We start from the raw sequence: 23,194 nt of genomic DNA on the forward strand, positions 1-23,194 counted from the left end.
ACTGTCCCCAATAACCTGGACCCTCATTTTACTGGCCTGGGAAGGCTGAGTCAACCTGAAGCAGTGAGAATCGAACTACCAAACTACTGGCAGATGGCAGTCAGCAGAAGTAGCCTGTAAAATTGCATTCTAACCACTGCACCTATATAAATGTGATAGATAGATAGATAGATAGATAGATAGATAGATAGATAGATAGATAGACAGACCATGTTTCTCCATCAATATGCACCCCCCAATAGGAAGACCCAGCATGTTTTCTAGGCATAAAATGAAATTAAGCCCTCCCCCCAAATTTAGGCCTAGTTTAAAACATGAGAAATTGGGGGGAGAAGGCGGGGGGGAACTTGCCATTAGGAGTGCCCTGCGGGCAGCTATGACTCACCATCAGCTGCTCCTAACAGCTAATCATGGTGGAGCATGGAGGGCTCCCTTACCCCTCCCTTATCCGGGTCAGCAGGTGGGCGGCATCGGTGTGGATGTATGGCAACGTTTCAGCCGCTTCTCAGGCGTCCGTAGCTTCCATGGTTCCCACCGGTGCTGGCGCCTCTCTCGCCAGCGCCATCTCCAACAACAGCATCTGAGTTGCTCCTGCTTTTCCCCCGTCCCCGTAACAACAGGAAAAAAAAAAACATTTTGAGGTACCTGGGAGCACCGCACACTGCATTTTGGTTTAATCCCGAGTGGCTGGGTGGGTGTGAGAAGCGCCGAGCAAGCATCTCTGCTGCTGCTACCCTTGGTGCTCCAGCCTTGGGCTCTGCAAGTTTGCAAAAGTCTAGGTGCGCATTCCAAGTGCCCAGGCCAAACTGCAGCTGTCCCTTTCTTGCCAGCGCTGTCTCCAATAACATCAGCAGCAGTGGCGTGGAAACATTTCAGCTGCTTCTTGGGTGGGGGAGCCGCCTCTGTAACTTCCACGGTTCCCGCTGCTGCTGCCGCTGTTGTTGGAGATGGCGCTGGTGAGAGGGACAGCTGCAGCTCAGCCTGGGCACTTGGAATTCAGGAACGGGCTGCACACTGGGACTTTTGCAAACTTGCAGAGAGCCTGAGGCTGGAGCACCGAGGGTAGCAGCAGCAGAGACGCTTGCTCGGCTCTTCTCACACCCACCCAGCCGCTTGGGATTAAACCAAAACGCAGCGCGTGGTGCTCCCAGGTACCTCAAAATCTTTTTTTTCCTGTTGTTACGAGGATGGGGGAAAAGCGGGAGCAACTCAGATGCTGTTGTTGGAGATGGTGCTGGTGCACGCGGGGGGGAGGGGGAATTAATTCACCCCCGAAAAGACATCCTAGCCTTTTTTTCGGGGCTCAAAAAAAAATAAGGCCCGGCCTTATTTTGTGAGAAACACGGTAGACAGACAGACAGACAGACAGATAGACAGACAGACAGACAGACAGACAGACTGTATGTCTTTGCAAACTCAATCACATTATTTTCTTCATCTTTGCGGAGCAGGCAGATTTTTTTTTTCTTCAAAACAATCTGCAGATTTCCCTTCCCCTTTCTGATGGGCCACTGTAATAAGAGCCCCAGCGATGTTTCTACAGATAAATGTAGGATTTTTCCCACAAGCAGTAAGCCACTAAGACAGGAAATTACAGAAAGACTTGTTATAGACCTGAGTTAATTTAGTCTGAAACCTGAGTTAATATAGTCTGAAACTAAGGCAATATTTTTAAAGAAACTATACTCGAGCTATTAAATAAGATAAGTCATTAGAAGAAAGTTTACAGAAGTTATTCTACCCTTCATTAGACCCGTTGAAGTCTACAGTTAAGACAAGAAATTGAAATATGATTTAGCCGTAAACCATCCCTAAAACAATGTTAGAGATGCATGTTTTGAACAGAAAAAATAAGCACTCAGGATTTGAAAATTAAAACTGGTGGTAATGACAACCCTTATGTAAGTATGCTTAGTTTATGCAACAGAAAAGCTGTGTAATGAGCAGACATTAAAAGATACTTTGAAATAGAATTCTGTTTTTAATGAAAGAAACGGTAAAGTGCAAAATTGTGTCTAATGTAGCCGGAGGCTGTGAAGTAGGAACTCAGTTTCAGATTTAGAGGCAATAAAAGCTTCTTATGAAGTTAATGATGTAACTGTTCCGTCAAAACAATATAAAAGGCTGCCAGCTTTGTTACAGATGCCCTATTTATTTAATAAGACAAAGGAGGACTTGAGAATCCTGAGATGTTTTCAAGCTTTGACAATGAAAGAACAGTTTCCAAATACTTTAATTGCTTTTATATATTAAGCTGTTACTCAAGAGACTATATTTACAAGCAGCATCATTTTCATGTCATTGAATAATGAAATGCAGATTCTCCTCGTGTGATTATCTTCCACACATATCCCCTGAAATGCCCTTCAAGTATTGGAAAACTGCTATCAAGCCTTCCTTGAGCCTCCTCTTCATTAACCTACCGAGTTCCCTTAGCCATTCACTGTTTGTTTCAGCCTCTGGACTTCTTATCATCTTTGTTGTTATTCTTGCACTCTTTCTAGGGCCTCAGCATCTTTTCTGTATCATGGTGACCAGAACTGGACACATATTCCAAATGTGGCCTCACTAGTGCAGTATAGCACAGTATTATCATTTCATGTGATCTTGACGCTATCTCTCTATTGATGCAGCCTAGAATTGTGTTGGCTTTTCTGGCAGCTGCAGCACACTTCTAACTCATACTTAAGCAGTGATCTACTAGGTTAGGGGGCCCTAACCCCTGGACTGTGGGCCACTACGAGGCCATGGCCTATTGGAATTAGATCTCGCGAGTGGCTGGCTAGAGTGTGCATGCAACGCAGCTCAAGTTGCACAAGAGGTGGGTTGGCAGGCATTTGCATATGCACCACCCACTGCTCATTGAAATTGAGCTGTGCACATGTGTACTGGCCTGCTACTTGTGTAAGCTGAGCTGTGTGTGTGTGTGCGCGCGCGCACACTGACCCGTCACTTGTGCAACGGCTGCACACACCAGCCTGCCACTCCCACGGCCCAGTTCCTCTCTCCTGCATCAGCTGGGCCACCAAACCAGAAAGGTTGGAGACCACTGCACTTAGATACCTAGATCCCCATTGCTACTTTTGAGCCAGTACCTCCTTTTGTACATTTATGCATTTGGGGCTTTTTTTCCTGCATGTGTGCAGGATCTTATTTTTTTTTTTTCACCACTGAACTATGTCTTGTTGGATAGGGCCCAGTGTTCAAGTCTGTCAAGAACTTTCTGAATCTTGAGTCTATCTTCCAACGTGTTCAGCTTGATGTCATCTTCCAACATGTTCAGCTTGATGTCATTTGATGAGTTCCCCTTCTATCCTTTATCTAGATAACTTATGAAGATGTTTAAGAGCCCAAGGCCCAAGACCTTAACGTACCCCACTGTATGCTTTCTCATTTTCACATATTCCTTATTTTCATGGATGAGTCTCAGGGTGGCTAGACATGCTTCTAGAACATCCACTTTTTCCTCTAGTAATCCGATCAGTTTGCACTTAGTACAGATATAATTTATGACCTGCATGGGCAGAAATGCAAACAGAGCACACATTTTGCCAGTCACCATGGTGCGTCAACCAGGCCGGATTCATTAAGAACTGCGGCACCACCGACGCCATCTTCGGTGTGCGAATGCTGATGGAGGCTCACAGAGAGAAGAAAATCCCGCTCCACACCGCCTTCTTGGACTTGGAAAAGGCCTTCGACCGAGTCCCGCATGATCTCATCTGGTACGCACTGCGAGATCATGGCGTGCCCGAGCTGCTCGTACAATGGGTCCAACTCCTATACAGATGTCACAAAAGCCGTGTAAAAGCGGCAGCTGGGATATCAGAGGAGTTCAATATCACCGTCAGCGTACACCAGGGCTCTGCTCTCTCACCACTGCTGTTCATTCTGGTGATGGATACAATTACACACGACCTGTACACACCCGCCCCATGGACACTGCTCTACGCCGATGATGTGTTCCTGGCCAACCTGCGCAAGGCTGAACTCGAGCACCTAGTCCAACAGTGGCACGACCGCCTCGAGCAGTTCGGGCTCCGGCTGAACCTAAAGAAGTCCGAATATCTGACCACTGACAACAAAATGACAGGCTCCATCCACGTGAACGGGCAGGAGCTACCGCGCGCCTCCACCTTCAAGTACCTGGGAACTACTCTTGGGGAAGAAGGCCTACTACAAACTGAGGTGGCAGCCAGGATCAACGCAGCGTGGGGCAAATGGAAGTCCGTCACGGGCGTCCTCTGTGACAAGAAGATGCCGATGCGTCTGAAGGCGAAAATCTATAACTCTGTAGTGCGCCCCGTGGCCATATACGGCGCAGAGTGCTGGCCGACAACCAAAGAAGCCGAAAGCAGACTCCAGACAATGGAGATGCGAATGCTCCGATGGTCGGTAGGCCTCACCCTACTCGATCGCGTCAGGAACGAAGAAGTGCGTAGACGGTTCAACGTCGTGCCCATCCCCACGGTCATGAGGCAGTCCCAGCTACGATGGTTCGGCCATGTGAGTCGCGCTAAGGAAGAATCCATCATCAAATCTGTGATGAAGGTGACTGTCGGAGGAGCAAGACCGCGTGGTAGACCTAAGCAACGCTGGATGGACACGATCAAGGCCGATCTAGAGATCGCGAAGGCAGACCCGACATACGTGGCAGACAGAGAGCGTGGAAGCAGTACTCAAGGACATTAGCGGACCTCGCCAGAGCGCGAGACAAACGCTGAAGAAAAAGAAGAAGAAGACCATGGTGCTAGCCTCTTTCTCCATGACTTGTCAAGCTGTGGGAAAGTGCTCAGAAAAGTGGGAGTCCCAGAACATCTAATTGCACTTGTGGTCAGGAAGCCACAACAAGGATGGTGAAACAAATTGACTCCAGATTGGCAAAGGAGTGTGACAAGACTGCATCATTTCCCCTGATTTATTAATTCTATAAGATGATATATAGTAAGGAAAGGTGGATTGGAAGAAGTTGAGAAAAAGATGAGTATGGTTTTCAAACTTGAAGGAAAAATCAGCAATAACTTCTATTATGCTGATGGCACTATTTGTTTAGCCAAGAATGCAAAAGATCTGCAAGATTCAGTAATAAAAGTTAAGAGGCAAAGTTGAAAAAAAAGTTGGGATTAACATTAAATATAAACAAAGGACAGCAAGTACAAGCCTAACAATTGGCAATGAGTGTATATGGAAGTGATGGGTTGCTTCTCCCTTTTAGGATCAACTATAAATAATTAAGGAATAAGCAGTTAAGAAATATCCCACAGACTAGCAATTGATAAAGCAGCTATTTATCTTTACCACAAGGCCTTTTGATGTGAAATCTCAAACCTTACAAAGAACAGTACTATGAAAACCAAGGTATGTTCTGTATCACTGTGGAAGTAAAACTTGGATTTTGAAGAAGGATAGGAAGAGTAAGATGTTTTTAAATGTTGGTGTTAAAAAAAAATTATTGAGGATACTGTGGATAGTGCAGAAAACAAATCAATGAATCATCAAATAAATTAACCCTGAAATTATCATACTATGGACACATTATATAAAGACCTAGATCCAGAGATGATATTCAGCCAGTTCTGACAGGTTCTGGAGAACCGGTAGTGGAAATGTTGAGTAGTTTGGATAACCAGTAAATACCACCTCTGATTGGCCCTGCCCCCTTCTATTCACTGCCTCTCCAGTCCCAGTTGATCAGAGTCCTAGCTGATTGGCTGGGATTTCTTTTGTTGCCCTGCACAGGAGAACAGAGCTGGAAAGCAGGTTAGTGGAGTGGGAAAGGAATGGGGATTTTATAGTATCCTTCCCCTGCCATGCCCACCAAACCATGCCCACCAAGTCACACCACACCCACCAAGCCACGCCCACAGAGCCGGTAGCAAAAAAAAATGAATAATACCACTGCCTAGATCCGTAGAGAAGGGTCTCATGCTGGGAATTTGGGAAGGAAAGAAAAGAAGAGGATGAGAGCAAGGTGAGTGGACTCAGTTATAGTGATGATGAGTACACAGTTGGAAAATAAGAAAGATCATTTTAGGGACAGGTCATCAAGGGACTACCAAGGAGAAAACCTTACCTCACCAAAATTGGCAAGGCAAGCTGTATAATTCAGGGGTCTTCAAACTTGACAGCTTTAAGACTTATGGACTCCAACTCCCAGAATTCCTCCTCCAGTCATGTTAGCTCAGGGATTATTATGGGAGTTGAAGTCCACAAGTCTTAAACTTGCCAAGTTTGAAAACCCTTGCTGTATATAAACAAAATGTATCTAAAAAGGGAGCAAACCCCACACTCACTAGTATTGATAATACTGCCTAGTTACGGTAGGTAATGAAATGTCTGCAAGCAAGCAAGCAAGCTCGGTGAACAGCAAGGACTCACAGAAAAATATTATTTATTAAATTTATGTGCCACTGACTCCCAGCTACTCTGGTGCCTTGGATTTTTTTTTTTTTATGATGATGATAACAGCAGCAACCATCTTTCCTAGTGGTCTAGGACCATGCAATGCTTATGTTCAATTCCCCCAATGTGCATTCAAAAGGCACTTAGAGTGAGAAGACTCATTAAAGTAGCCACCCTTTGTTTCCAGAATCAGTCAAAGGTGTAGAAATCACCAGAAGGGTATTGTGGCTGACACAGTTATTATTGAAAAAAAAAAAAAAACCAACGCAACAGGAGGCCTAATCCTCTTGCCAAAAGGGATATTGCTGCCAGTAGAAATGATTTTCAGTTGATCTCTCATGCAATAAACAATGAAGTGGAAAAATCACCTTCCCTTTGTTGGCAGGAAAATATCCCTTATCAATTGATTATTACAGAAATGTTTTAAGTTACCAGTTGGTAATATTTTAAGATTGGTTCAAAGCATGTGTTTCTTTGAGTTAATGACAGTAGAAGTTCTCAGTGGCACTGATTTGTCAGTTATAAATGCTGAGTACATTGAGCATAGAATTAATTTCAAAATAGGTTTGATTCAATGTTTCTTTGCAAATCTTTACTTCGGTAGGCATGTTTGAAAAGAAGGACAATGAAACAGTTAAATAAACTCTGTGTTCCTAAGAAGAGTTAAGGTGCATACAGTCAAAGTTAATGTGCTTCATAGAGGCTAGAAATTTGATTAATATTATTTGCTCATGCCTGAAGCACAGAAAATTGCTCAAAGGCAGGTGGAAGGAAGCTAAATTCTAAAAATAAAATTCCCTGCAGAAATGAAGATTTTCATACTTCAGATTGTTTTTCCCCCTCAAAGTAGACACAAAAGTAAATAAATCGCAATTGGGAAATTTAGGGATATTATGTAAGTTAAATGTATGCCTAGCCAGAAAAAATAATAATATACAAGACAATAATTATGTTGGCTTTCTAAAGTAATGGATAATCAAGCATAATGAAGCATTACAAAAGCAGTTATTTGTTATTTTAAAGGATCAATTTTGTTGACTAACTGAATTTCACTGTGGATGTAGCTTATCACTAAGTGAGGAAAAAAAGGAAGAAAACAAAAAAGAAGTGAAACAAACTTGGAGCAACATAGTTTCTGATATTTGTGCATTTTTTTTTTTAAAGGAATAGTAAATCTTTGAACTAAAAACACTCTTCCATCTACATTTCCACCTAATGCATCTCGCAAATTTGAAATATACCAGGGTAAGTGAATGGAACTAGATGTATTCATTCTCTTCCATTTTGATAACATCCTCTGATAACCTTAGTTAATTAGTAGTAAAAGTTTAGTCTATTTAATTAAAAACTAATTTCTTAATTTACTGTTACTCCTCTGGAAACAAAGCTAACAGTTGTAACCCAAGTTATAGCTAATATTTTTTTTGGAGTGGGAATCCGAAGACTCTCCTTGTCTTTGTAAGTTGCAGTAATATACTTCTCTTCTTTAAGATTTATTTTGAAATATATTGTGGTTTGTGAGGGGCTAGTGAATGGTTGAGATATTCAATAAAGTTCTGTTGGTGAAGTCAAAGTGCCCCTTTTTACTATATGGAATTTCCATGAATTTGAGGGAAGGAAGATAGAGTTTCTCTGAAAAAAAGCAGACGAAGTAGAAAATGTGGATCTGAAATGACAAGCAGAAGGAAAGATATTAAAAATAGGAGTTGTCTTTTAATGCAAAGACATTAAGCAAGATACCCTGACACACAGAACACACAACCTTTTCACATCATTTATATATAAGGTGTCCTTTCAGCATATTTCTCCTGGTGAATGAAGCTATGAATGAGAAATAGAGATCTATCAAATGTTTATTCTATTTTATTTGAGGCATTTATTATCCTACAACATAATAGTACTTTCTGACCGGAATTTTCACTTTTCCAAGTTTAAAGCCCTTTTAGAAAGTATCACTTAAAACACAGAACATGTCTAGGATCTAAAATTTTGGAAACACATTTCTGATTTGCATGCTTTAAATATTTAATCTGTTGCTTTATAAAACTGAAAGTTTAAATATTATAGATAATGTAAGTAAAAATAACTATACATAATGAAATAGTTTATCACAGCATTTAATAAAAGATTAAAATTGAAACATGTCCTTTTTCACTTGTGTGCTAATACATTTTCCACCCACTACCAATATTTTTATATCATATTTAAATTGCTATTTTGCATTTATTGTCATACAATTTATTAAGCTGGAAGTCTAAGCATAAATTGATCTATTGTATTTTTCTCTATATACTTTGTAAATGTCATTTTACCAACAAACCAACACTTATTCTAAAATTAAAAATTATGATCAATTAGTGACAAGGAATTTTATTTTTATAGGATGAAGCAAAGAAATAAATGAATAGGTGAAGATGTATGAGAAGAGATTCAAGGTAAAATGGACAACACATCATTTCAATTTCAAAAGGGAAAGCATTTGAGTATTTTGAAATTGTGTGTGTGTGTGTGTGTGTGTGTGTGTGTATAGAGAGAGAGAGGGAGGGAGAAAGTAGATTAGATAGAGATAGATAGATGATAGATGATAGATAGATAGATAGATAGATAGATAGATAGATAGATAGATAGATAGATAGACAGATGATAGAAAAATATCCATACTGAAGCTAAGATATTGCTTTTTATCAATTCTTCATGGAGAAAAATTATTTGGTGTCATGCCCCAAATCAGAATAGATTAGGCCAGTTCATAATTTTTTATTGACATGTATCTTATAATTGTTTCACTAATCCAATTTTTTATGAATACTTGAAACTTGGAAACATGCATACCCCCAACATGAAGGAGAGTTTACTTATTTACTTGCTTCATTGTTCCCAATCTCCCATTCATAAAATGTTGGGGGTTGTTATGCAAATGTTATACGTATGCGGATCTCCTTCTACTTTTACAAATGAATGTTCTGGAAACAGGGATGATACTTTGGAATTCTATGAATTAAATTCTAGGAATATTGGGAGAATGTCAAACTGTTTCAATTTCATCCCCCAGGACAGGGCGTTGCATTACTTACTCAGCATTAACATTTAGCTTTATTCAAAAAATAAATATTAACAAATTAACAATAAATGAAAGTTTCAGTGGTTCTTTTTAAGGTAAGAAAATACATTTCCTTCACACATTAGCCTAATGCTGTATTTATTTCATGCTCAAACACATGAAAACAAAACTAACTAACTTCCTTCCTTTCTCCCTCCCTCCTTCCCTCCCTCCTTTCCTTGCCAAGACCTGATTTATTCTCAAATAAATTATTCAAAAGGATGCTTTGAGTAGTAATACATACACAATAAATCAGAATAAAGAAGCTAGCATATTTCCCATGTTGGTAACATTTATCTCTTTTTCACAGCGAAATGGTAAGAGTTAAATCCGTTTTGACATGCACATAGCTGTACGAAGAGCCACAGTGCATATGGCTTTCTTTAACTGTTCTGGAAAGGGGCCAAGTAGATATTTGCAGCCAACATGAAAATAATTTTGTGTTAATAGGTATGCATTTTTCTAAAATATTAATGTTATGCAACATTGCCTTGACAAGATGTTATTCAACATTAGAGTCTGTTAAACATTCTTTACAATAGCAAAGGAATAAATTGCAAGGAGTTGCTCTTTCTTCCCTCCCTCTCAATACTATATTACCTTATCTTTGACATGTAACTTTCTGTTGAGCAAATAATACACAGGAACATTATGAAAGGTTTCTATTGTCAATGATATATGAACCCTTTCTAAGTATGTACAATGTTTGTGAAATTTAAATTGTTGCACAGTTCAGTAGATGTAGCTTAATATATCTGGACCCTATATTCATGGCCCTGTCCTAAAATCTGCATATAAATTGCTTCAGCAGAACAAAGTAATTTGGTTAATTAATGATTTGTGGGGTCATAGGACAATGGTTTCCTCCAATGTTCATTTTAATGTCAAGAAGATTTGGCCATTTTCTTGAAATGTTGTTTCATGTTTGATAACTGTTATTTCTCTGCCTTTATTGCATCTGTTTATCGCTGCTCAGTGTCCCTGGTGGAGGGATCAGGTTCCTGCTGGGGAGGGAGAAATCACAGGACTATCTGCAGAACTGCTATGTGGTGTATTCATGCTGTTTGGCAGACACAATCACACACAAGTTTACTCATTTGGACAGGTCCAGATGAGTGCACAAACTACGTTCTTGTAAAATTATGGTTTCAAATTTGATTCAGTGAGTCCTGTGGAAGTAGATATTTTATAAATGTGACCAAGTCCCTCCTGGTTAGTTAAGGTCACACAGAAGGTGACCTGTGACTTAGGTCCATAGAGATGAGTCCATGTGATGTTATCGGCTTCTCTGCAAAAAGGGTGATTCCTTCATACTTAGTGGTGTACCCCATCCTCCAAAGACCATTGCTGAACTTAGGTGGTTATCTTTTGGTTTGAGCTTAAATATCACAAATGATACTCAATTATACCATATTGATTCAAGATTGATTAAGTGATACTGTTGAAGTCTTGATTAAGTGCCCGGGGAACATGCAAAGTCACATTTGGGAGGTGGGTGGCTACTGTGTATTTGATAGATCAGGGGTGTCAAGTTCCATGGGCCAGATCCGGCTTGTGCAGTGCTTAGATCTGGCCCATGGAGCTGCCCTGGAAACAGCGAAGGACCGGCCCGTGGTGCCTCTGCCAGCCTCTGCCAGAAAAACAATGTTCAGGAGGTCCTCCCGAGATCCATTTTTGCTGTCAGAGGGTTGTAGGAGGCTGATGCAGCTGAAAATGGAGCTCAGGAGCCCATTTTCACTGGCAGAGTACTTGGGCCACCACAGGCACCCCCAACATGAGTGATGTCAAGCTGGCCATGCCCACCCTGGCCATGCGCACTCTGGGGTCCCCATGATCAAACACAACCTGATGCAGCCCTCAATGAAATCCAGTTTGTCACCCCCTGTGATAAGTAAAGTTAGGCATAGACTCAGGCTCAAGAATGAGTGGCTTTGTTTGATCCCCTGGTTCTGGGGATTTTCTTTCTTTAGTTGTGAGATTGCAGGATTAGTGTGTAATAAGGGGAAACATTTAGACTCACAGCTGCTGCGGCCAATAGACCTTTGCACGGATTAATCTAGTGGGCCATCTGCATTTCCTCTTGACTAGGCCATCTCTTGAGTAGGCTACTCTAATGGGGCAACCCCTGAAGACAACTCAAAAATTATACCTGCAGAGTACAGGGAATGATAGATATGTCACAATTTGTGCATGTATGATCACTCTTTTGTGAGTTACCAGGTGGCTTCCGGACCGGTGTAATTCAAGGAGTTGGTTATCACCTATACAGTTTTTCATGGCGTACACGTTTTCATGACATAGAACCTAGCTATTTGAAAGATGGCCTGTCTCCATGGTTTTCCATTTCTCCAGTCAGGTCAGTCAAAGTAGGCCTGCTCTAGATCCTGCTGATTAAGAAGGAGGGACCCAGAAAACATTCCTTAATGTTGATGATTCTTATTCTATACAATGTTATCATCCAGAATTTAGAGTTGCTCAAAAGTGCATGAGTGAGTGGTGAATGAATGAACGTGAACTGATTTTGAGGTACTAGCAAACTTCACCTCCATAAGACTCACTCTGGAGACTAAATTCATTGGTGAAGGTAAATAAATTTACTTCAGCACTTCAGACCACACAGTTGGACACATGGTTCTCAATACTAGGTAAATCAAATATTTGGCCACTGGTAAACATTTAGAAAGTGACTTTTTCTGGGCTAAGAAGCTCAGCAGAGTCTGGCATGATTAGTATTTGGATGGGAGCTTTTTTTTTTCTGGAATAGCAAGATTATAGCTAATAAGAGAAATTAAAACAAAATCTTGGCAGGAGGCATTAACCAATTACTTCTACATTGTCACCAAGAAAAGCCACATTGAGATTTCTGTAAACACATCCTGACTTGAAAAAGACTTTACCTTTTTCTTTATAGAATTGGTGGTGCTGGGAAGTTTTCTCTGTGATAACCAGTGCAAGTCTGTTTTGGGGGTGATACCGTCAAAATGGGATGCAAAGCCGGGAGGCACTGGAGGAATTAAATGTTATATGCAATGCCACAAAGGCGACAAGATTGGTGGGCAAAAACAACAACATTTTGTGATACAAACTGTTGCCTGAAGTCAAAATGCAGCTGCTAAATCCTGGAACTGATTTAAACACGATGGAAGGCATGTTCAGATTGCTATAAAGCACTTAAGAATGTAAGTGTCTCATGTGGATGGTACAACATTTAAAATACCATTTTGCCCATATGCCAAACCATATGCATATTTGTATCCTAGTGATATACCGTTTCAGCAAAGGGCTAAAGAGTTTCTTAAATATGTTGCCAGATGTATTGAATATTGCATCTGCTTGATGCCATTCTCCTTTGCATGAGAAATATGCCAAGTGGGCTTAGAAAATTGGCATTGGCACAGGGTTGCGTCAAGACTAGCTCTAAATGTAATGCAACTCAGAAACATGAGACTCTGAGAAAACAGATTTGTCCCAGAGGAGTAAATTATCTTCTAGAAACATTTTAGAAAACTGGAAGAAATTTGACATGGAGAATCTGGTCTGATGCAGTATATGTGTCTATTGATAATGAGTTAAACTTTCTAAGGAAAGGATAGTTTTGTGTGCATAAACCAAATACCTGGACTTGTTTTTACTGCTGTACTCCCACTGCCTCTTACAGTTTCCTAGCTTGGCATCTCTTTGACATAAAGGTACAATCTGTTTTCCCTTGTGCCTTTGAAAAGACAAGAAGCAGATATAGAACAAATAGGAGTAAACTTTCATTCTTTTCTGTGTCATACTTTGTATGTGTCATACTGTGTCATACTTTGTAGCATTTCCAGCTACCCCAGGCCTTTGGATTACTTTGGCATATGTTAATAATACTGTTGCATTTCTTTTGAATAAAATTATTACCAAAGGACTTGATGATTTCGAGTATATTTTATATTTTGTTAGTTTAGTAAAAGGATTATGGACCATTAAATTTTATTTCTTTTTCAGGTGGACCTGTTAGTGAATTCTGATCCAGCTTATTAAAGAGAGTCCTACACATCATCATAAAGTTTTCCATGTGGCCTTAACAACATTTAGCATTGGGGAGAAAAGGAAGAGAAAGGCAGAGAAAATAAAGCATATCAGGACCTCCATTTGTTTAGTCATTCATGCCACAATGGAATACTCCTTAATTCTAATAAGATTTTGAAAAACAGAACTCTTTTCTCATCCACCTTATAAATAATAGGATAACAAGACAGAATTAAAACATAAGCTCTGCTTCTTAGTAGTCATGACCTACTGAAACATGGCATTTTTCAGTGCCCTTTTAGGACAAGTAAGTCCCATTATATATTATTCCAGTTAAAAACAATGATAAAATGTTTAATTGAATCTCTTGGGCTCCATTTCTTGATGATGAGGGAATAGAGGAAAAATGCTGCATCTGATTATCTGTGAAAAGGAGCCACCAAATGGCAAAATGTGTCATTATTGTTACAAAGTTACATCAGAAATATGGAGAAATGATGTTTTGCCTGCCTTAAGTTGGTAAAGCAAGCACAACAATATATTCCAAATATCTATTTTGATGACTTTATTAATGAGCAGGTTTAATTTCTGAAATGTTCTCCACATCATTCAAAAAATAAAAAAAATACAATTAATTCTTGGAATTTCGGGGGAACCAATGATGGACTAAGAGGGCTCTGCTTTTAGCAAAACCTACAACGGCGGTGGAAACTAGCTCTCTGGATTCTTCTCCTAATAAAGGAAGGTACCTGGGATCACCCAAAGTGTTCCTTACAGTTGCTCTCCTTGATGGGATTGGGAAGTGATGATCTCCTATGGGTTTTAGAGCCCCGGGAGTTGAGACAGGCAGCTTTACCAAAGCCATGGTTTGGAAACTTTCATTAGGATGCTCATCTTTCCTACTTTCACACTTAATCACTTTTATTGGAAATGGCTTGTAAATTGCTTTTTGGACATTAAGAATGTCCAGAAGGACAAGTTATTTACTCTTGGGTGTTTTTCTTCCAACCTACAGTGAAAGAAAATATATGTCATTTTAAAATTTTAACATTTTTTTTTACCTAAATAAGCAGAAAAGATTGTTCCCTATGCCATCCATCTAGTAAACTCACAAGATTAGTTTTTCTTGCCATGTACATGTATATATCCAAACTAGACTATGTTGTTTTTCTGTGTAATGTAATATATGTGGGTATGTGGGTATATGCATATTGTATGTATGTATGTATGTATGTATGTATGTATGTATGTATTTTCTTTGACATATGTGCATATTGGAAGTGGTGACTTTTGAGAGCTGCATGCAACAAAATTTCATTTTAATGTATGCCAATTAGTGTTCATTCAAAGTGACAATAAAGTTATTCTAGTCTAAATCTGTAAGAATTTAAGGATATTTGACACATATTGTTAAGTCATCTTTATTTCCTTTTTTTATTGCTTCTGGTCTCAAGGGAATTGTTATGGTATTAAGACTGAGAGTTGATGAACAGAAGATAATACATTAATTAGGATAAATCATTTGAAGGGATTAAATATTAATATTTTTAAATTTTTGTTTTGCTTTTAATGATTTTTTTCTTGATTAAGTTTGAATAATGAGAATTTAAAGATTTGTTTATACATATGAGAGAAGATATAGGAAGACGAGGGCTTTTATTTTCAAAGAAAATGACAAGGTATTGCATAAAGAAACGAAATATGAATATCTTTTTCCTTTTAAATCTTTTCCCCTTTTCCCATCTGCTTTTTATTCTTTTTGCACTTTTTCTTTTTTAAATATTTTCATTAGTTTGCATTAGTTTTTTATCTTTGTATTTCTAAACTTCAATAAGAAATATTATAAAAATCCATTCTTGGGTAAAAAAAAAAAAGAGTTCTATTCACTGAAATTTGACCCAGCTAATTAAAGTTTAATATTACTGAATACTTTGGGGAAGAATATATTTTGACTAATTCATAGTGCCATCATCGTAAGATAATGTGTATTGCAGATTCTATTTGAATTTCAGATGTTCTCAGTTTTCATTTCTAGCAGTAGTTCTTAAAAGAATAACCTTGAATGCTATTGCCTAAAAAAAGATAGGATGTTATAACCCTTGAGTATTGTTAATAGTATAATGATAGTACAGTATAATGTGAGGATTCTTTCCTCACAGTCAAGAAAGGAATGACAGGTCTCTGAAGAAGGGGAAATAGCAATCTAAGAAAAACTCAGCTGGTCAGAGGACACCAATTCTAAAGAAATGACACAATGTTCTGTAAGTCTGAAGAAGAACTTCATTGGGCAGAGGTCTCTTGAATTAATATTACTTCAAGGTAAAAATATCTATGAATCTTAGGACTGGACTTGATTGCTGATATTGAATATGATTTAATTACAGCAGCATGGAAGCAGGAGGCTTTGAATTTCCTCTGTCTTTTACTTTGTGTTTGTTCAATAGATTGTTTACTTTGCTATTAAAGGATTGCATGAAATTCATGCAGACACACTCATGTTTAGTTCATTTTTCTTATTAAAAACTTGGGAATTTATTCCAATTTAAGCATAGCTCTAGCTTTCTTTCTTCTTCAAAATGGTAGAAAAGTTCAACACAGTTTATCTGCAAGCAGCATGGCCATGATTGTAAGGGTCTGTGACACATAAAAATGAGGCTTAGGAAGATAGTACAGGTGTTAGCACCTTTCCACAAAGAATGTTTGTATGGTGGATGCACAGACTGCAGTTATTTTCTGTATCAGGAATAGTTAGAATGATGCTTTCCAGATGACTTTCTTGCTATTGATATACAGTATGTGTTGGTCCAAAACATCTACAATAACTTGTTCAAGCCTGCATTGGAAAGAAGAAATTCTAAGAATTTCTGAAATTGTTTGCACATAACTTTTTGTGGGTCTTACCCAAACATAGGAGACTGAATGCCAGATAAAATGCCAGAACAGTGAAATAGACAAATCAAGGGATGCACAAAGCAGAAATATAATCCTCTCCCATAAAGATGCATTAATCATTTCTCATATCTATTAATACATGTCTTTCTTGGCCATTGAAGAGTTAATGTAGGTTCTAGATCCAGCCTACAGAATTATAGAGGATTACTTTAATCATCATATTACAAACAATCCTGTTTTTCATAAGCTTAAATAAGGTCCAGAGAACATCACAAAATGATCCAATCACTTCCTTTAAATCTGGCAAGTGCAGTCCAAGTCAGAGTAAATGTGAGCACTTTTATCAGATTAATCTCCCCAGCCCATTAATATTGAGTCATCTAAAGCAGAGCCATTGGACACTTTTTTTACACCAACTGGAGCTGAGAAGATTGATGTTTACCATCCTTAGCCAAATAAATGTTTCCAGAAGTAGAATACAATGAGTGATTATTTGGGGCAATCTTTCCAACACCCTCACTGTCTCTATGTTCAATAACATAATGAGAGACTCATGTTGGAAAAACTTGTCATATTGCTGAAAAACATCTGGAATGGAGAATTTCCATTGATTCATTCTCCTCCTAGAGATGTGAACAAGGTATATGTCCTATTTCAGCTTTTAAATTCATACCCACACAATTGCTTGATGAGAATAGCAGTTTAATCAAGCTTGAGTAGACAATGGGAGATCAGACAGAATGCAAATCAAACAGAATCTCTTAGAAAAGAAGCTTGCCTACGTAATATTGTTTTCAACAAGAACATTCAGAAGAAAGTCATTATATCAGACCAGATCATATTTGTATTAGACTAATTGGGCTAATTATCATTTGGAGAAATCTATGTTTCCCATGGACACCATAACACCTAAGCCATTCTAGAGCCTTTTTCCAGTACAGGGAGATTGAAAACTTGTAACACAAAAGAGATGAAATGTAGGAATTTGAAAATAACAATGCTAGACAGAGGAGAGTGATAATCCTGGTTTATCTCTGCAAATTCTAGTATAGATTTTTGCCTTCAGCTACAGATGTATCTGGTTTGGGAACACCTAAGATCTTCTGAAGTATTGTTGATTTATTTAATTCAATTTCTAGATCTCCCAGTTGGCTCTTGGTGGTTCTCAAATAATAAGCTAGAAACCAACATAAACCAAAACAAGATGGGATCTGGAACAATATGCAGGTTTTAAAAAAGTAACAAACATACTCCCAAAGGGACTTCATCCCTTTTACTAGTTGGGAGGAAAAAAAATGGAGCACCAATTGTGGATTTCAGGAAGAATCTAATTCTAAAGGCCAAGTGATATCATAGAGAAAGAACATTTCCTGGATCCTGATACATGGCATAATTTAACTCAAGGAATCCACAGCATGTCAATTATGCCATTACATATTGGCTAGGCAGAAACCTAAGGATATAGATGGTCATTCATATAACATGACCTGGTATCACATAAGGTTTATAGATAATCACCAGTACCTTGAATTTCATCCAGAAGCAGACTAGCAACAAGTGCAGTTTAAATTTTCTTCCCAATCCTCATCAACCAGATCTGTTTGCAACTCAGGAAGGTCACAGAAGAGTAAAGTCTCTTTATTTACTGCAACCTGAAGCTAAGGTTCCCAACAATATACCCTTCATGATGAGCAGTTGAGGTAGAAATAAGAATCTGCATCAGTTCTTTGTAGTAGGCATTGAGCTTACCTGGTAATACTTTATTTCTAGTTGTAAGGTAAAGCTTCCCCTCGAACATATGTGCTTGTCGTTTCTGGCTCAGGGGGCGGTGCTCATCTCCGTTACAAAGCCAAAGAGCCAGGGCTGTCCGAAGACATCTCTGTGGTCATGTGGCTGGCATTACTGAATGCTGAAGGCACACAGAACGCTGTTACCTTCCCACCAAAGTGGTCCCTATTTTTCTACTTGCATTTTTGACATGCTTTTGAACTGCTAGATTGGCAGAAGCTGGGACAAGTAACAAGAGCTCATTCCATTATGCAGTGCTTGGGATTCGAACTGCCAAACTGCTGACATTTCTGATCAACAAACTTAGCGTCTTAGCCACTGAGCCACCGCATCCCTATTCCTAGCTGTACCATTACAATAACTGAAGATATATGAAGAGTCACATTAAATAGAGAAACCGGTTTATACATACTGACCCCCTTCTAACTGTCAATGTCTTTGACATGCCAGAAGTCTGTTTCTCTTTATTTGAAATACTTATATGAACTCTGACTTGACATCATCACTCTTCCATATTCTTTGACATGTGTGAATTTCTTTTAGATCTTTGGAAATACTGATGTGTGGTAAATAGTGTTGACACTAACTGAAGACTCCATATATTTATTTTTAGTATCAGAAAAGCCCTACAATTTTTAGAAGTTGATCAGAATATAATATATATTTAATTGAATAATTACATCTCCATTCCTTTTCAGAATGCAACATAATGCTTAATGGAACAAAGTTTTTGTTGTTGTAAATAAGCAAAATAGTAACATGATTTTTAAGTAGTGTTTGGCTGGAGATTTTGTAGTGTTCTTCATCTTCATAAATAACAGTCATAAATAACAAGATGAATCATACAAGGAACAATTAAGGGAACTAGATATGTCTTGTCCAACAAAGAGAAAGTCTCTTCCAGTACTTGAGATGTTGTCATAAGGGGTGGGTGGATTGGTCTATTTTCCAAAGCATCTAAGGGCAGGACAAGAAGTAACAGGTGGAAGATTGTTAAAGAGAGATCCAATCTAGAACTAAATAGAAATTTACTGACAATGGGAACAATTAATCAGTGGAATGGAATTTGTGGGTGTTCTATCACTGGTGATTTTAAATAAGAAATTGGACACCCATTGTCTGGAATGGTATAGTGGCTGCCTGCTTGAGAAAAGAGGCTGGACTAAAAAACTTCCAAAGTTTCTTTCAACCAGATTACTCTGTTTTATATTCTGTGTTCATATTGGAAACGTTTTTGACACCCAAACATTTTGATAACCATTATTCTTTCATGTCATTGAAAGTACTCACAATCAAAAGAAAGAAGAGAGAGAGAGAGAGAGAGGGAGGGAGGGAGAGGGAGGGAGAGAGGGAGGGAGAATGAAGGAAGAGAGGGAGGAAAAAGAAAGAAAAAGAAAAAAGCAGGTCAGTTCTTCATGTGACATAAAACTATTCACATTTATAGATTAAAGTAAAAAAATACAAGAGACAATGTACAATGCAAGTATGGAATGCATAACACACAGAGACACATATGCACACATTCACACACACACATAATTTTTCTTCTGCTTTTGAAAGCAAAAGAGCTATTGTAAGATTAAAGTGAATGAAACTTTCCTATAGGTGTGATTAAAGGGTTGACTTTATTATTTTCTTGCAATATCAAAATGGTGAAATGCCTGTATGGGCCGGTTATCCTGCTGAGTTTGTGGTAGATTTCCCCCCACACACACACAAAAAAAGCTTAAAACTAGAAAAGAGCTTGTCTATCTTACTGCTGATATCCCCAGGCTTATCCAGTTTTATTTCTCTTTGAATGTTCTAAAGCAGTATTTTTCATGAAAATAACCTTAATAAAAAAAAGAACTTCAGCAGTGGAAGAATTCATGCTTCTGTAGTTCAAAAAGAGCTGGAAATGACTTCTCTTTCTAAGCAGAACTTTGATAGGCCAGGAGATAAATCATATCTACCCATCATGACTCTGCAATGTTTCTGATACGCATTAATAGGACATAAGGTTAATATTCTACATTCTCATCATGCTGAAGGTTGTCCAACATGCCAGAGTCATATACTTCATTTCTTTATTATAGTGGTTTGCTAGGTACTAAGGACAATTCCGCAGAATAGTAATACAAAGACTATGTCACTAATGATCTTGTCAAGACAACCTTAGAAAATACATCTCCATAGATATTTAAGACTTACCTTTTGAGTAATTTAATTCCAAATCTTCCTCTATTTTTTCTTAAGGTTGTTAGGAGAGGAACACATAATCCATGGAATTAAAGCAGATCCCTAAAAACTTGTTGTGGTTCAGAAGCCCCAAAGATCATAATACCAAATGGCTTCATAACAAATGACACAGGAAAAATATATGTGTTAAACCTTCAATCATTTTGACACAACTATTTGATAACAAATAGGGCTAAATCTTGGGTCTTTGCCCTCCAGTGATGTCATTTTAATGACCATCTGTTTGCAACCTCCTCTAATTATTGGAAATGCACACAATCTCTAGCTGCAAAAATGGCAACTCAATTAATAAAGTTGTTTCTACCTTACAAGCATTGCATAAAATGCACTACAATCTCCTGCCAGTCAGTTTTTTAATCTCACCTTGACTCTAGAGCTGGACAATTTATAGTAACCTTGTCTCACTTTCATAATACATCCCAGATGATGGCCAAAGACTTAAACATTCCATTTCTCTACTATATCCAAAGCCTGCTATTGCAATTGTTTTGGCAGTTCATGCTTTGATTAAAGGTAACTCAGAAGTCAATCTGGTTCCACCATCCTATGTTTCATCTCCAAGATTCTATCTCCATGAATTCTCAAATTGTCTCTTTGCCAACTAAATTTCCCGATTCAACCCTTTCTTTTCAGTTAGGTCTACAGTCCATTTTATTTTAATGTCATCAATACAATTTATTTTAAATTTTCTGAGACTATGTTGTATTCCTTCCTATTATTGACCAAGATTAAAAGAACTGTCTGGGTCAAGAGACATACTTAGGTTCTGAATGACTTGTCAAAGACTTAATTTCATTTACATTTGAAATTAATTAAACTTAAATGTCATTAATTCTGAGGCTCTTCAATTCTTCATAGAGGTGCTTCACTTTGTAGAAGGTTCAACTAAAGCATCTCTTTGGAGCAAGTCAATGAAGCATCTCTGAGCTCTTCTTCTAACTTGCTAAGCAAATAGAATTCACCTCTCTTGTCAAACGAGGATTTTGTGCATACACAACAAATACATAAAAGCCATTTCCATTGTAGTAACATGATTTATCATAATTTATCAACCACCTTGACACTTTGTAAAGCTGAAGAGACTCAATTCCACAAAATATTTTGCCTACACAAAGCAGAACAATATTCTTTAGAGCAAAATATTTCATCAGGATGAATGATTATCATACATATGGACCTCATTCATATGACTGACTGACTGACTATCTGACTGACTGACTGACTTACTTACTTACTTATTTACTTACCTTTCATGCATTTATTGTATTCGTCACATTAAAGTTTATAACTTTTAATTTCAGATCTCTGGAGATGACAACCAATGCGTTCTCTGGTTTCAGGCAGTATTGACCTCAGATTGCATTCCTTTATAGAACTTTTTGTACCGATGCTGGGAATCAGTTCATTTCCATGTTTTGTCCAGTAGGCAGTGAATGATAAGTTGAAAGCACTTTCCTTCATTATATAGGAAAATTGATAAAGCCAGCATGTAAAGATAATTAGGTAGTGTCATGCCAATTTTTAACTATTTTTCCTAATGCATGTTATATTTGATAGTGAAATAGGGAACTAATTATACGCTTCTTAAGATTCTTGAGAAAACAAAAGCTTCTGATTCGTTGTCATTTTCCATGCAATCAAGTGTCATTTATATGCTGTTTTATAAGCTATTTGTAGTCCAATAGGGAGCTTAAAGTCGTACTCTAACTAGCTATTAATTAAAGTAGGCTTCATAAGGAAACAGCCTTGTCAGTGTTTGCTAAATCAAAAAACCACAAGGCAAAATATAATTAAACTAAAAGAGCCTCTGGAAATATTAGCACATATTGATGGCCATATTTCAATGAGCAATATAAAACCAACACTTCTGGCTTCATTCTATATTCTCAGAGACCTCCAGGCATTCCAAGGCATTCATCAAAATGAAAAAAAAGAAGTGTTGCCCACTTTTACATGTACAGGTAATATTCAAAAGGGGAAGAACATGCACCACCATGTTGCAAGATTGCATCTGAACCTTTTGTCCCTGTCTTGAACCCCTCCTGGAATTGCCTCTGCATCATTTTTTTCTCAATTTAGGCAAAATATGCCATGTTCAATCATCTGTCATTCCAGTCATCCCTCCCAACATACTCAATGGAAAGAAAAACTGTGAAGGAAGGAGTAAAAAAAGATGTTTTATTTTCATTAACATAGGTATATATGCACATGGAAACAAGAAAACTTCCAGTTTTTTATTCCTCATCCATAGAAAAAGAAAGGATATTTCTACCTCCATCTCCAAAGCTTGCCTGGGATTTATCATCTATCACCTACTTATCTACTTAAGCACTTTCCCATTCATTTTCACTGTTGTGTTGGGGGCGCCTAAACAGCTCGCAGAAAACAAATTTCATTCAATATAATTTGTAATTATTATTCCCACAAAATTGTAGAAGTAATAATAATTATGGCAATGGTAGACATTTTCATAATCCAAGAATAATGCATTAGAAATAAAAGCAGTCTTATCCAAATATTATTAAAATCAGAATGCATTACTTAAATTTTTATTGCACTCAAATTAATTCATGATTAATCCTTTGGCTTAGACTGTGCTGAACTAATTGGATAAAAATCAGAGCCAGTCTCATATTCTGACTTTATTCAAATATATGGAGTGCAACTCTACTTTTTACTGCCAGTCTTGGTGGAAGAAGAAAAAAGCAAAAACAAAAGCTGGTCCATTTATTGAGGGAGGAGGAGGAGGAACAGGAGGAAGAGGAGGAG

At 38.1% G+C, this 23,194-nt stretch overlaps 1 long non-coding RNA gene across 1 annotated transcript in view; it reads right to left on the reverse strand.

Moving 5' to 3' along the window:
- Nucleotides 1-7,964: 7,964 nt before the first annotated feature.
- Nucleotides 7,965-23,194, reverse strand: part of LOC148130587 (uncharacterized) — an 82,521-nt gene continuing 67,291 nt past the window's right edge. Inside the window, exon 3 of the long non-coding RNA XR_015750004.1 lies at nt 7,965-8,068. This is a non-coding gene — a long non-coding RNA (uncharacterized LOC148130587). The remainder of the gene's footprint in view (nt 8,069-23,194) is intronic.

The sequence above is a fragment of the Notechis scutatus genome, chromosome 5 (assembly GCF_049901735.1).
Source record: "Notechis scutatus isolate UNSWTSFEM ecotype Mainland chromosome 5, rNotScu1.2, whole genome shotgun sequence".
Lineage (NCBI taxonomy): Eukaryota > Metazoa > Chordata > Lepidosauria > Squamata > Elapidae > Notechis > Notechis scutatus.